Below are 15,440 nucleotides of genomic sequence, written 5' to 3'. Positions count from 1 at the left end.
TGCCCACGCCAAATCTTGGGGTTAGTTGTCGAAGCGGACCCCAGGCTCCCATGAGCCGTGGCAAATGCCGGGATATCGCGAGGAGGAGGATGAGTTACATTTCTGCGGCGTTTCGTTTCGCAGAAATGTCATTTGGCTACGGGGCCAGGCCAGACATGGCTCGCCGCAGCCGCAGCCCTCAACGAGGACATCGAAAAGACCCACCCACATGTCGTTAGCGGCGGAAGCTTCCGCCAAATGTCGCAAAGAAGGTTAGAAAGGCCCCCATCGTCCTCAATAGAGGAGTCGATGATGCAGCAACTAGCGTGAGGCCCACAGATTTAAGAAATGCTCTAAGGTGAGGCCCCACGTAGTAAGCGTCCGTCCGTTGCTAAACAGCTGCATTCAAGTTTATGCATTTTGATATATCCAGTCCGCGGCTTTAAATATTCATTTTATATTTGCCGTTTTCATGAAAAAGGTAATTACCATGCCGTAAATACCTAGTAGTAAAAATTGGCTGTGACAGACGGACAGACAGACGAACGAGTGATCCTATAAGGGTTCCGTTTTTTCTCTTTGAGGTACGGAACCCTAAAAACGGTGGCCTCAAATATCATTTACAATTTTACATATAGGAACTAGGTAACATTTGTGGCCAGTGTTGTGATAGGTATTTAAGAGTAGGCAAAACGCAGTAAACGCCTTTGGACTTTGGTCATGTGGTCAATTTGTAGGTATGGCCAACCTAGGCATGACCCCCTGGATCCGCGCATCTTACATGCACGTAGTTAACACCTAAGTACCCACCGCATAACAAAAGCAATTTCGCACCAAAACCACAACAAAAAACAATGCATACGCATTAAATTGAAGTTATTGAATGTAAAGCGGCAGGTGCTGATTCTTTTGCTGCCTCGCTCAGTAATTTACAACTTGCATCCTAAAATCTCTGCCCATCTGTTTCCGTCTTTTGTTTGACTCATCCTTGAATGTATCATAAATGTAACTTACTATGTTGATACCTTCATAGCTGCTAGATTTCAATTCATCAGTAACCAGAATGTAAACCGCTTCTGCAAAACTCAAAATTTCTTTTCCCCTCACTATCTCGGAAACACGTGTTTTGTCCTTTAATACCAGCGGGTAAAAACGCATTTTATCCACTAGTGGGTAAAGTAATTTGACCTTGAATAAAGTCAAATTAACTGCTTTAAAATTGATAAAAGTAGGTGAATCTAGTAATAAAGATGATTTACCACCTGTGGAACTACTGGAAGCAGTGATAAACGCATTTTTCGCGTTGTAGTTTCCTCGCTATAGTGAGGGGAAAAGTTTTGTGTTACACTCGGGTGCAAATGTATTTTACTTACAAACTTTACAAATACAACTTTGCCCCCTTGTATAACAAATAACTATTTCAGTGACGTACTTTAACAACGAAGAAAAATGTGAATAAGTTCATCTATAGGTAGATCATATAAACATGTATGGCTGGTAGATTTCAAGACAAGCATTCCTGATATAAAGAGGACAAGCGGTTCCAGGTTGCACTGCAGCATTCCTTGCAAGGCAGCGGCCGTCCGTTGCTTCGGCAAATCTCGACGCAGTTCGAAAGTAGACTCGCGCTTGCTCGGACGCGCGCGCGCACTCGGTGCTTTTATATTCAAATTTGAAATTCGTCCGTTACCGAAACATTGTTTTTTTTTTAATTTGAATAGTGGCCAGTGTTGTGAATTTATAAGCTGAACTGGTTGGATTTTGAAGGATTGTGCGTACTATTCTTAAATCGGATACCTTTACCGCTTAGGTGCGGCTGGATTGTTATTTTTGTGTAAGTATATGTTTGATTACTAATTAAGTATTTGATCAGCTGTTTTCACAACGGAATGTTGGCCTCAAAAGTTTGCGTTTAAATAGCTTACGGTATATTATTATTTAAGCTGGGTTTATGTTTTATTCATGAAATATGAATATTACCTATTTATATCGATTTATAGCAATTACTGAAAAAGATGTAAGTTGAATAATATTCTTGCCACTTTTATTTTATTTATCTGCAACTCCAAATAATTAGTATCATTTAAATACTGAATATTAATTAACCACCTAAGTACAATAAATATGTCTAAATAGTTAAATATGATCACGCAACTAACATAGATTTATATTAGTTGGTTTCCGCCTCGTTATACCTTGTTAAATGGCTATACTAATTAGTTAATTAATCTAATTAGACCTAGAAACACGCTACCTGTATATAAATAATTTCCGAGCTATTTCTAAGAAAGCTTAATATTTCACTCTATTACTTATCGATAAAGTCGCACACTTAATCTATGTAGAAGCACACCTCGGACACTGGCGATCAAACATATGAAAGAGGCACGTCCCTAGCACACAGTCTAAGCTCGTGTAGGTGAACGCGTACTATGCTTGTATGAGTGAAATATGACAGGTCGACTGTTCGCGTTTTTGACAGGCGGTAACTGTGAGATAACCAGAGAAAAAAAAACCGCCGCCTTTGGGGGGTGGTCGGCACTTTCAGCTGACTATCACCAACAGGGAGCGTAAGGAGTGGCCATACTGTACGATAGTACTCTTCTATATACTGTGGTAGAAGACAAGCCGATTTCTAAAACCCTGTAGGTATAAAATATAACATTATCTGAGGCGCAGCTGCGATTAAAGGACCTAAGAATGTATTCTCAAAAAATATTATGTCGGGTTTCAAATAAAAATCATAACGCAAAAACACAATTGAAAAAGGAAATAGGAAGGTAATGACCTCCGTCTAAGGTAATGAAAAGATTCAGCAAAAAACATGGCAACGCGCAAAGGCGCATGAGCTTTACATAACATACATTATGTTATCGTAAACATAAATGCATAACATAACATACATTATGTTATCACGCCTGTATTTTTAAAATGTAGGCGGAGCTCATGAAACTGGGGATCGATTTTTCAATTTCGAACGCACGAATTCGCCGTTCGAAAGTTTGTGGAAAACGACGTAATGCTATTTTTGAAAAAGGACGGCTAGTAATTTTAAAACTAGTGGTAATGACCACTCGTTTTCGATTTTGTTAGTAGAATTTAATTCGATAGTAGTGGAGATATTATTGAACTAATTTCACGATCAAATGGCCGAGATTAAAAAATCAGCCCCCTGCTCAATTTTCAATTCACTCTTAACAATATGGTTGAAAGAAACCGAAATCGTGATAATAGGATGATTGTTAATATTGTTATTGCTAGCCCATGGAGACCACAATTGAATCCAAACTCCACAGTCGACTGAAACTCGAAATGAAACTCGAAAAAAACTGTTTGGTCAATTAATTAGATAGGTAAACTTACAATAGGAATTATATGATGTACATACCAGATTACACACAATAAACCTACAGACCTACCTAGTACCTACATAATAATGTCCTAAATAAATACATTGAATTCGTGTCACGTCTTGCACGTAGGTATGCCAATGATAGTAAACGCACATTTTCTCCCGCAAATTTGCATTGGCATCGCATTTGTTTGAGATTTTCGCACGGCGTCTGCGCATGTTTTGACGCGATACGATATTTTATTTCATTGATAGAGTTAAACTTACATGGCAGTTAACTAATGAATTTAAGCCATGTTTTGAAAGAGGAAATAAAAAATTGTCTAAGTTGTAACAAAGCCATACTTATCAGTAAAAAAATTCAACCAAAGAAAAGATCACCAGGAAGCTCACATTTGAACGAGAAGTGAACATGTTCTTGGCTTAATTATGAACAAGGCACTAGTTCCAGTCCAGGTATTGCAGCAGCATGCGACATTAATAAGATTGTATTTGCTGCCAAATGTCCAAAATAATGTTAATGCCCAATTTTTTGTCAATTTTGGCGGCAAAGAAGAAACGTGCAGTATGAATCTGAACTTTATTTTTAGAGGGTAGCGTAGCGTACTCTTCTTACTCCTTACCATTTCCCATCTGATTTGGGGTCGGCCCAAAGATGACACCGGGGGTCTTCTGGGATTCTTCTGTCTTTGCAAGATTTTCCACCAGGTAGATTTTGGGCTTTAGATTATACAAGAACAGTTTAGACAGTATTTTATGGATCCAACTTCTGTCATCCATATTAATCCATACTAATATTATAAATGGGAAAGTGTGTGTGTCTGTTTGTTTGTCCGTCTTTCACGGCAAAACGGAGCAACGAATTGACGTGATTTTTTTAAGTGGAGATAGTTGAAAGGATGTAGAGTGATATAGGCTACTTTTGTATCTTTCTAACGCGAGCGAAGCCGCGGGTAAAAGCTAGTAATATATATACATATACTTATATTATCTCTCAACCTTTTGCATCTAGCATCAAATCTCGAGATTTCTCATACGCGCCTACGCAAGTGTATATAATTACTGCAACTGCTGTACTCGTAATGATGGTTACGAATATTGCCTTCTGGCCCATTTGGTATGGCAGTTATGTTGCCAACATTAGCACACTGTTATGTTTAAGTTTCTAGGGCGTTGCATTAAATTGCATGTTAGGATTATAGACTTCTAATTTTGTTCCGAGCATTAACAATTAAATTATAAGCAAATTGTATTTGCGTGTTAGGTAGGTATTCACTTTTTAAAATAAGGAACCATTTCTCTCGATACAGTTTATTTTAGGTAGGCAACTAATTGCTTATACACTTATAATAATAACAGTTGTTTTTACAATCATCACAAACTCGAGTTTTGTAAATTATAATATAGCAACCATGCTCCAATATAATCTTAACACAATATCAATCTTTACAAAAAATGCAGTTACAATTTAAACACTCGAGTCTTGTTGAAATTATCTATCAAAATAATCACGCCCATCAAGCGATAAATTGAACATGATGCACCGGAGTTTGGCACATTATAAACCAGCCTAAACACTATTAGGTGACGTAATAAAATAAAATCACTTGATCATTACAGTTATTTCAGTTACATCATGTACCGCTGACGGCTTTTCAAGCGCCATTTGTTGATTTCGCGCTTCATTGCCTGTGGCACGATCTATTAAGGCAGTCTTTTGTTTTTAGATATTCCATCGACCCTCTCAGTATTTGCGCTCTAAAATTTTGCGATGCCGGATAAAACTAAGTGACTAAATCTACCTACATGTATAACAAAAGCGAGAAATTATCACGAAGCTATACCTATCCAATAACCTTACTATAAGGAAAATGAATAGAAAGCCTACCTCGGAAATCTAAAATCTAAAAGTTTACTTTAACTACCTACCTGTATATCGCTCTTGTGTATTCAACCAAACGATAGCCAGACCTATAAAGAAACGATTGACGATTGACGATGACGCATATAGTCCTCACGATTTTTATCTTCGTTAGGCTCTTTGGCAATACTCATCGTATATTTATGTGGTTACCTATCGAAAGACTCGCAAATTGTAATATTGAATATTAGTAGCCAGAAAACGCTTCCCATTTTATTAATTGACCTAAGTTTTGTTTGCCCGAAAGTATATTTCCCTCATACATTTCATTATTATTTTCCTCATTCTTATTTCGCTGTAATTTTATTTTGCTTATGATTCAAATCAAGCCTTATAAAATTTTTTAAGTATCATTTGACAACTACTCTTGCAGTAAAGCTAAATAACGGTATGTTGTGACCTGAAATAATCCTTTCTAACTTTGTACCTATCACTCAATCCCTATTCTCGAAATACCTGAAAGAAATGTATCTGGCTTTATATGGCTTTCTCTTTCTTTACACATCCTGACGTTGACATTACGTTGCAGTTAATGTGTCCTTTTCTGCAAATATTGGTATGAAATGGACACTTTCTTTAATGTTTGAAAGAAATAATATTGGAATCTTGAAATCAGATCATCCAAGCAAAGTAGGTTATGAAACATGCAGATATAACTAATAGCGTAAAAATGACAGATACATAATAACGTAAAAATTACATGCATGTATTGATTGTGAAGTATTTATTTTATTTAGAACCTGTCTAAAATAGTGCAATTTCTTTGGACCCACTATTTAAATATTAAAAAAATGCGAGTATTGGCTGATATGTTTTTCTTGTATAATTCAAGGACAAAATACAGATTACTCATCAACCCAACAATTTCTTACTCGTAAAGAAGAAAATATGTGAGAATATCAATACACAATAACAACAGAGTTATGTGACGATATTTATCCTTGCCATTAAAAGATTTCTTGAAAAGGAAAGAAAGTCCATTAACTGGCAGCAAACCGGCTAAACGCATAAGTAAATAGCTTTCAAGTAACTAACCTGCGGCATTCAGGAAATAATCAAGACTACAGTTAATGTTTGCGGTGACAGCAATTTATACCAAGACCCTAAGTAGTACAGACCTACTTCCACAATACTGTTAGGGCTTGGTTTACTTGATTAAGTTCCAGTATGGGTTGCGTTTAATTTATGTAACACCACTAACACCTACCATTCCACCTACTACCACCTACCTTTCATGAATAAGAGGACAGAGGAAGGTAGAAAAGTACAAATACTAATTATCTATAACGTTTCATTTATTACAACATTAGTATTATCATTGCACTAATCGCTCAAAATGTCACAACAAAACGCAAGTCTTCATCAGATCAAAAAGTGTAATATATTAAATTGTATATAACAGCAAAGAGGATCGAGTATTAAAGAGCGTTACTGTCAAAGCAAAATGTGTAATCACAGTGCATAGACTGCCATCTCTCCACACAGGCTTAAAACTTTTGAACCTCAGTTTTGACAATTTGGCCCATATTCTGAGCTTGATATGTTTTAAAATGTCAAATTTTAATATTAGCGCCATCTAGCTGAGCCTACCCCAAAGGTGTAACGCCATCTAGGTCACCACTGCTTTATCTATATGGTACTGAGGTACGTTTTTTTCTTAGACTTTATCCGTCTAGATGGAGTTATATAGGTCTTTGATAACAGGTAGCAGCACCCATAAACGCCTTACGTCAAACGTTCTGTGACTGGCTAGACAGGAAGCGATGAAATCCATATTCTTCGGTGACAGTCCCAAGTACCAAGTCGCCGTGGAAGCGTAACCTCAGCACCGTTAGATACACACATCATTGGACGGCATCGTGTGTTCACACTGCGTCGCGTTCAAAGGAGTCGCATTTTTGGAGGAACCAGAGTCAAACAAAAATTCCGTGAAAATTTAATAGTTATATTTGTCATTTACCACCATTTTATAAAATAATACAAATATAAGAAACCTTGTAAGCCGTCACACTGACCCTTGGCTCCCGTAGATAGTAAAATCAGGCTGGAGAAATTATTACAAGAGATTTACTATCCGGATTTTTTCCTATCAGTTAAGATAGTTGAGTTAAGAATTGTGACAATGGGCGAAATGTTTTTAAATAATTATTAACTATCACTGAAATAAAATAAAAAAACACCCGCTGTAACCATGTCAACAGTTCAAAATATCCCTTGCAATTAAAGAGCAATTTAATACTAGTCTGGATGACTTGAAGAACCAGTCACAGTCATCATCATCATCCTCCTTGCGTTATCCCGGCATTTGCCAAGGCTCATGGGAGCCTGGGGTCCGCTTTGACAACTAATCCCAAGTTTTGGCGTAGGCCCTAGTTTTACGAAAGCGACTGCCATCTGACATTCCAACCCGAAGGCCTTATTGGAATTAGTCCGGTTTCCTCACGATGTTTTCCTTCACCGAAAAGCGACTGGCAAACATCAAATGACATTTCACACATAAGTTCCGAAAAACTCATTGGTAAACCAGTCACAGTCATCAATGCATTGTAAAGCCTGGCGTCCACTTAGGCGGAATCGAGCAGGGGGCCGATTTTTGAATCTCACGGCGTTCGAATTCAGAAAATTGTCACCGAAATTGCCTACTATTTTCAGTGACAATTTTCTGAATTCGAACGCCGTGAGATTCAAAAATCGGCCCCCTGGTTCGAATCGAAATCTCATACATTTGAATGCGATTCGACGCGTCGCTAATGTTGTACGCCAGGCTCAAGCGACAATAACACAGAACATGGCAGTCTAATCGCGCTGTCCCACATTTTAATACTCGCGGTACCGTTGCGTTCGAGTCTGACACGGAATCATCTTTATTCTTCCTACACATCTTTTTTACACAGGTGATTGTAGAGACCAGTTTTTTTTTTTTACTAGTACATATGTAATTTGGAAATGAATTACCAAACAATAATTACATATTATAGCAGTCCATTTCGACCTACTTTCGTAATAAATAGTCATTATCGATATGAAACTTTTGTACACAGTTTATTTGCAGTTATGATTGATAAGGGTCGATGCACCAAACCGTCTTTCAAGTCTGAAACATACACTCAATTTGACTGAATTCAGTCCATCAAATATGTTAGGTGCATCGGGATTAGGGAATGCAAACCGTAATAACCAAAAAACCATAACCGAAATAATCGGTTATTACCGGTTATTTGTCAAATTTTCATAACCGGTTATTATGAAACTCAAATAACCGGTTACGGTTATTATCGGTAATAGTTTTATATTTGAAATTCGATGAATTTGATCTTTTACTGACTAGAAAATACTGCCTGGTGTCCTGCCGTTTCGCCAAAAAACGTTTCGTCAAATTTCATTTCCCAATAATCGTATCGCAATAGTTTCATTTCCCAAAGTATTGTTTGGCAAAGGTATGTTTCGCAATGAATTTGTTTGGTCAAATTATCATTTGGCACAATTTTACTTAGTCAAATTTTATTTAGACAAAACTTTATTTCGCAAACGTTTTTAATGGCAAAACTTATATCCCAAAAACATGTTTGATCAAAATTTCACATTGCAAATTTCGAAAATATTTAGGCATTTGCATTTTCATTTCTACGGGATTAGTTTAATTTACCGAAGATTTTTTTGCCAAATTTAACTAAAACTTGTCAAATGATAATTTCAGTTTTATTCCCAAGGCTTCTGTTGGACAAGAAAAGTTTGCTCAACTTTATTTTTGTCAAATTAATTACTTGACAAAATTATTTTGTCAACTATTTTTTTGTCAAAAAATGTTTCTACAAATTACACCATGCAAAACCACGTTTGACAATAAATATTACAAGGCATAAATGAAATGTAATAATTTTATTAGTATTGTAACAAAAAACTCATGTGCGACAGGGTCAGTTTAGGTGCGACGACGAGCGAAGCGAGGAGGAGCGTGTTAGGTTGACAGTGAGCAAACTGGAAATGGCTTTTTAAAGTAATTAAAAATTAATAGAACATAATGGTCTTGAAAACATAAGGTTTCTTTTTAATAAAATGTATCCGGACATGTAAGTGAAAATGTCATCCTTGACATTTGTAGCAGGAGGAAAAAAAGTACGACATACACATTATTTCACACAAATCTTGGACACAAAGTATAAAATCAACAAAAAAATTTCTAGTGCGCCATTTAATTACAATATATTGGGAAATGGAAATTTTGCCTAACAATACCTTTGACTAAATAATATTTGGTAAAATGAAATTTGACCAAGTAAATATTTTGGGAAACAAATACTTGCCAAAAACAGTTTTGCTAAATGTCAATTTGCGATAAGTTGTTTTGCCAAACGTTTATTTGGGAAATGATAATTTGGGAATAATAGTTTGGGATGTGAAACTTTGGGAAACGTTTTTGGCGAATCGTCAGTAAACCGCCTTTTTGCCTGTGACTATCATTTTTGTCATTAGTGTACTTTAGTAACGAAAATATAACATATTTTTTCCCTTACTTGTGAACGATTCTGATTGAATATCATATCACGTGAAAGGTCTTATTATCACTTTTACTAATTTGAGGGTTTTATTAAAGAAACACAGACTTATTCTTACATTATGTAATACTTTACCTTCAATTATTGTAATTTTCGATTATTTGATTGAAAATTTACCACTTTTTGTTGGGAATAACCGTAACCGGTTATAACCGGTTATCGGTTATTTTTCGAGCATAACCGAAACCATAACCGGTTATGAAATTTGGTCGGTTACTGCATTCCCTAATCGGTATCTTGTTTTCTTTATTTGAATGCAGCCAACATGATGTCATCATCACACAAAAATATTTCCTAACCACTATCTTCGACATAAAATTTAGAAAGGCAACTTCCGTGCACTTAGAAATCTCGCATAAGCTATGGATGTCCTTTTAAACGTATACGTAAAGACACTTCCCGTACAAGCGAGTTTAAATGCATGGCACGGCTCCAAGATCGTGGTGGCTCAAGCCACACTTCCTTCCAACAGTTCCAACCAACGTTATTAACTGATTTATTTAAGACTTTTTCTTGAGCATTAAAACCACGAAGCAGACTGGACAGTTATAAAAAATTAGATTATAAATTATAGTCCTGATGAATATAGCTGAAATGGCCGGCCATGTTTGTCGCATGCACCCACAGAGGTGGGCAAAAATTGCCACGGTCTGGGTGCCGCAAGATGGGCGAGGATCTGGCAGACCTAAGCGGAGATGGCGGGATGACCTAGACGCATATCTTAGCGACTGGCCGGAGCTCATTGCTCAAGACCGTGACGGATGGAGATCCATGGGGGAGGCCTTTGCCCAGCAGTGGGACACCATGTAGGCTATTAATAATTAATAAAAATCCTGATGGTGCTCCCACACTGGCTGTCATATAAGCATCCGATGCGATGCGATCCGACGCGATGGCATGATGGCGCGCTGTCACACCATGTCAACTTTATACTGCCAGTGAGGGCACCATAATTTACCCAGAAAGGCGGTCTGGTGGTCTAGTGGTAAAGACGCTAGCCGCGTTAGCTAAACAGAAATACCCATGTTTGATTCCCGGTTCCCGACTTGGCTATCGGTTGACTTGGACATTAGTTTTTTTCTTTAGTGCACATGATATTTAATTCTGTTTATAATGTATATAGACATAACAGTCTGACTACTACTCTTTATTAATAAAATCATTTGATTTGTTCCCTAGTTATCCAGACATATTACGTATTTTTCTAGATATAATTATCTACATACCTAAGCTACATAGGTATCACAATTTAAAATAGGAATCAAGAATTTGACTTGTAGAGATATTCGCTTAACCCAGTATGAGAAAATAACACTCTTAAGTATATTATTAGCATAACATTTCTAAGAAATACCGTTATTAAAATCGATTGCCATAACGACATTCTTATATGTATTGCTAATATGCGTTGCGACACGCAGAAGATTACAATATGTTTAAAGCAAGGTATCCCAAAGTTATACCAACAATCAGTTAGCTCACTATTATCATAATTTGATAATTATAGTATTATGTTCCGATTGCATGTGTTTGAAATACACAACACAGTAGAGTGCAAGCTTCATCGGTATTTCGGTATTAAGTGAAATATGTATATATAACGCTTGGCATGAAGATATTCTTACTAAATACCGTTTCATTACAACGATTTTCTCTACTAGATTTTGACTCTAATCTTTACAGTAGCTAGTGCTAGGAAGTGCAACAACAATGACTAAAAAACTTTCAAATCAAACATCATCTTTTATATGTATATGTCAAAGGTCCCACTTGGTCAAAAGACAGATGATTTGTTTAGCGTCCGCCGGCTTTTCGCGCATGCGCGCAGTATCGAAAAAACTGAAAACGCATTGTTTGGCTCTGTAACCATGGTAACGCATTGTTATAACGATACTGCGCTCGTGCGCGGGAAGGCTTTGGGCAGCTGAGCTGTGCAAACCATTGCGTCAAAATACAGGAAACAGTGTGAATTTCACGAAAGTTACTCAAGAAAACTATTAAAAACTAAGTGCATGGTCGTAGAAAAACTATTGTATGCAACGGTGTTTAACTGAGTCAAAAAATACTCGTGGTGTCTTAATAATAATTTTCGGCTTCGCCTCAAATTGTTACCCACGCCACTCGTCTTTTTTGACCTCCTTTAAACGCCTGTTGCATAAAATAATATTATCTTTATACGAATTTCCTGTCAAATCGTCCTGTAAGAAGTGAAGCGATAGTGGCACTTTTTGCTGTAAAAGAACACATATAGGAACCTAACTCTGATGTTTATATTTTCTTGTATATTAGTCTACTCCGCTTGATTTACCATATTCCACACAAATTCCATACAGATACCTGCCACTTACAGCCGTTTAGTTGTGTAACGTTTAATTTCCCTGAAATACATAAGCTAAATATGTATGTAGATCAGATATTCACGCTTAGGTACTAGGCGTACTTAGGCACGTTGCATTAATCACTTAGAATTAACAATACAAAACGATAATCGGCGTTTTTGCCTCGAATGCAATATTTATATCACTTTACGACGCAAAATTATGATCATTAAATTATAGCGCGATTAACGATTATCTTTTCTTTCCGTGTCATAATAATTCTCTGTTAATTAGCCTAAACACGATGTTAATATTAGTTGACACGGTTGTGAGCAGATTTCTAGAGAATTTCTAATGAAGTTATGCGGAACGTGAAGACGGGCGGCGCCGGCGTCGCAAATGCGATCATATCGCTGTAATGTTTAATATAAGTATCATTTTACGGTTTAATAGCAGCCCCTCGAGGGTTGGAGGTGGCAAGAAATTGACACAATATTATTTAGTTAAGTTATGATCCCTTCACAAGATAAAAAGAAGCAGCGTAGATCAACTAAGGACTTTTAAAACAGTTGAAATGAAACTTGTCTGTCTTACATCACTGTTACAAAAAGCACAAGAAGTTCAGAACATGTGTAGGTAAGTAGGATGAATAAACCACTACTTAAGAAAGTTAAACAAATGATTCATATACACATACAGTAGTTTTCATGCGGATTAGGTACAATAAGTAGCAAGGCGTCTGATCATTAAGAAAAATATTTTGTGAGTAATATTAAATTACTTTGCCAAGAGTGGCCCTGAAGCTTTCGTAGTTTTATGTGCTCTGCCTACCCCTTTATGGAATACAGGCGTGATTGTATGTATGTTGTATGTATGTATTAAATTACTCACAATTCATTTCTCAAATCAGACAAGAGGCAAAATAAGAACAAGATCTACATAGGTATATTTATAAATAAAACCGTCCAAAAACTGACCAAGCAAATGGGCTAAATGCAAACAAAACCGTCGTATTATAAAATTAATTTTCAATATGTGTTAAACAAGTCTACAGACACAGTCCCAAGCATAATGAGAAGTTATTTTATTGCCCGCCATAGCCAAATTACGACAAAAAGAGTCATTAGGACTTTAATGCTGTATGCGGAATTTTAACACAACCGCTCGATTATTCGTACAATCGCTTGCCAAACATTTGACTCCAAGAAACATCATGAACACGGACTCTCGCATAGTCCTTATTCTACATATATGTCTCTTGTTTTTTTATTCTTTAAATCTGTGTTTTAAAACTGATATTCTATCATATTTCCCTTGGTTTTTTTTTCATGTTACATATTACCTTAACATTCAATCAAAGATCAACCCTTTGCTCAAAGAACTACCTATAGATATTTGAGAGCCTACACTTAGGTCCTGATACTATTCGAAACATAAATAACACTGGTTAATTTGGTACTTCAAAATGATGTGTCATAACGAATGCTTGGTTAACCGTGGGAAGAACAGCACAGAGCAATCGTTTTTATCTCCTCGTTGTAAAGAGTAATCACAATTTATAAGATGAACCAATGGTACGAGTAAGTATTTTGTTAAAATTACAATTGTATATTCAGCAGGTTTACCAAGTCTTCAAGTTTGGATAGTATGTATGTTTGGGCAAGAATTGTGCAATATTTGGTAGCCACCTGTTATGTCACTTTGTCAACATTATAAGACGATGCATAAAGCAAGTCTTAAAATGCTTTTACTAAAAGCAGCAGTAGGTACATGCAAAAAGTCCATCTCTTAGCTGTAGACTATGACGTGATGGTGTTCTTTCCTAGATAAATCTTTAAGTGATTCATTAACACTTTCGAAACCGGGCTCTACGCGGCGCTACGACATTTTCGCTACATACGGGGAAACCCATGTAATCGGCTACGCTTCTACGAGCGGTGTACCCGACAGTCGGGTTCTTGGTAGCGAAAGTGTTAAAGAACTATGTTAATTGTATTTTTTTTTAATGTTTCTTTAATTGAGAGAAAGTATTGAATACGCTCCCGTCCCTGCGAAACTAATTTTACCAAATTATGTTTCAAAACAGAAATTAAGTATATTGTCATCGACCACTTTTCATTTTATTTATGTTATTGCACTAAACCGCACCCCATTACCCACTTTCGAGCCGATTTGGGCATTTCGCATAAAAGGCGAACTCCAATAAAGGAAATGTTTGTGTCATACTTACAGATAGGTACGTTAACGGATTTATCCGGAGAAAACAGTAAGTTCAGTGAACTTCGTCGTGTATATTGGTCAGAGTCGTCATAATTGAACTTTCAAGCGTGTAGGCGTTTATTTACACAATATATAATAGCTGATTCCAAACATTCTGAAGCCGTTACAATAGTAATGTAGTCATAATAATATCCAATTTTATTTTATACATTATGACCTGCCACATTACGTTTACTTTAAAATTAGAGTAAAAACGGTCGATTTCACCTAAGTTCCATCAATTATTTTAGTCATCTCTAGAAATAGAAATAAGTTGTCCATGTTATGTCAAAAAGAAAAAATCAAAAAGCTTTTAAATTGTCTTCCTAAAATCGCACGACGTCCATCGCACGGCTTTTCTAATTCTAAAAAAACAGAGTATAGTCGCAATCATCCGTAGTATCATAGATAATCGTTTATTTTATCTTACTCGTATGAATTGCGACTTGCAAACCACCTGCACGTTAACATAACTTATGTTACGAAAGTTGGCACCAGTTGTTTTTAAATGGCAAATTATGAACCTGACCTCGTGCGTGCCAGCAACCGCCGCAGGCGAAAATCTGCGTGTTTATATTTTGCTTTATACTGGTAAGTGGTAATCATAAGATTTGGCTAGACAGCTAAACTTGTTCACATATACCTTAACAAAGTATAAATCCTTGAGTAAGTTAAAAATTATAATTGATTTCTAAATGTGAGGTTTTGCGGATTATGTTCTGCAATCAGCAATCGCATGTTCTTTGTAGAAGATCTATATGATCCCAAAGCCACGTTGGAGTGGACTTTGTCTCTTTGGAAGATCAGCTGCGTTAGTTCAGATCATTATTGTGCGGAGTCCTTTGATTTCCTTTATTACACTTTATAGTACAAAACAATTTGAGGTTATCAAAAAAATAAATGAGTTCATAAATTTTCAGCATTTGAAATAATAACTAACTAGACTGAACTAATTGAACAACAACGAGTAGAGTTTGTTTTTGAAAAATCAATAACAGACAATAGCATTGGACGGTTATGTGGGATCGCTAGTTTATAAATATTGTATGGAATGC

General features: G+C 36.4%; 1 protein-coding gene across 1 annotated transcript in view; it reads left to right on the top strand.

The window, feature by feature from the left end:
* Positions 1-1,607: 1,607 nt before the first annotated feature.
* Positions 1,608-15,440, top strand: part of LOC125235112 — a 96,173-nt gene continuing 82,340 nt past the window's right edge. The window contains exon 1 of the mRNA XM_048141546.1: positions 1,608-1,813. The gene's annotated coding sequence lies outside the window, so the exon portion shown is untranslated. The remainder of the gene's footprint in view (positions 1,814-15,440) is intronic.

Source organism: Leguminivora glycinivorella, chromosome 17, assembly GCF_023078275.1.
Source record: "Leguminivora glycinivorella isolate SPB_JAAS2020 chromosome 17, LegGlyc_1.1, whole genome shotgun sequence".
NCBI lineage: Eukaryota > Metazoa > Arthropoda > Insecta > Lepidoptera > Tortricidae > Leguminivora > Leguminivora glycinivorella.
This window is presented reverse-complemented; position numbering and strand designations above follow the sequence as displayed.